This window comes from Pteropus vampyrus, unplaced genomic scaffold (genome assembly GCF_000151845.1).
Source record: "Pteropus vampyrus isolate Shadow unplaced genomic scaffold, Pvam_2.0 Scaffold392, whole genome shotgun sequence".
NCBI lineage: Eukaryota > Metazoa > Chordata > Mammalia > Chiroptera > Pteropodidae > Pteropus > Pteropus vampyrus.
The window spans coordinates 607,369-608,612 of NW_011889173.1; the positions used below are offsets into that span (position 1 = coordinate 607,369).

The following is a 1,244-nucleotide window of genomic DNA, read 5'->3' on the forward strand; positions in this document are numbered from 1 at the left end:
AGTCAGGTCAGAGATCATAAAGCCTGGGTTTAAGGTGATGACAGTGGGGATTTTGAGGAGAAGATAGATTTAAGAAATATATTAGAAGGAAAATTAATGAGATGGGATGATTGACAAGCGAGAGCCAGAGGGAGCAGGAGGTGGGAGCCCAGGCTCCTGGTTGGCAAAACTGAAGGTGACAGCACGGGCACTAGTTTAGTGACCCCCAGGGGAGCGGGTCTGCAAGAGGACACAGGGCTGTCTGTAGTAGGAAGCGCCTCTAAGAAATTGTGAGAAGCCAGCATGCTTGGACGAAGCTGAGCTCAGGAGAGAGGTGTGGCCTGGCAATAAAGATTTGGAGGCCATGTGAATGTAGATAACCACGGAAGCTCTGGGAGTGACCAAGACCACCCAGAATACAGAACAGAGTAAGAGGAAAGAGGAGGCGCGGGACAGAGCCCTGAAGAGTGACCAGGTGTCAGGATAAGCAAAGAGAGAGGAGCGGGCCACGGGGATGAGAAGGGATGCGGGACGGGTAGGAGGACAACCAGAAACTAGGGGGTGGGGACACCAGGGGACAGCAGGCGCATTCACCAGCTGCCAGTGCTGGGCTAGGAGCAAGGTCTGAGACGCCGTGCCATGGGATCTGGCGCTAGGCAGCAAGTAGGGACCCAGCTCGAGCAGAGTGGCGGGAGGATACTGGGGAGAACCCAGATCGGATCAGATGGAGGTGGGAGAGGACCCGCAGTGGTGTCGGACCTGGCTTGCACAGCCCACCCGGGCCAATTGTTAAATTTTTGAGAATTTTTTTTCTTTAAAAAAACAATTTTATTTCATTCTTAAATGATCATGAAAGTTTTCAAGAACTTTTGAGGCAGTTGTTAAACAGCCATTATTAAAAAATAAAAAAATATAAAATATGCTAAAAACAGATAACGTACTCAAGACTCATCCGTTCCTAAATTTACGTTCACTGTTATCTGTGTTCTTGAGGCTTTTGGTGTGTCTGTACCTTTGCGGTGGAAACCCTGTGGCACTGCACGTCTCTTCCCAGTCAGTGATGTCTCAGTGGTAGTTTGAAAGGTCCGTGGTGGGAGTATTTACACCATGGAAATGGGCAGACGCTACAAATCGGGGCTTTATTTTTGGGAAAAATTCCCCAGCATGCCGCTAGGATAAGAAGATGTGTAAAAACTAGGAGAGGACAATGTTTCAAGAATTTCAACTCCGAAGAACAGAAAACAGGAGGATGGTAACTGGTGGAT

The 1,244-nt window shown here is 48.6% G+C and overlaps 1 protein-coding gene across 1 annotated transcript in view; it reads left to right on the plus strand.

Annotated features, from left to right (window-relative positions):
- The window catches only part of LOC105305673 (solute carrier family 22 member 3), a 58,110-nt gene that overhangs the window by 49,587 nt on the left and 7,279 nt on the right, over positions 1–1,244 (plus strand). The gene's annotated exons all lie outside the window — the stretch shown is intronic.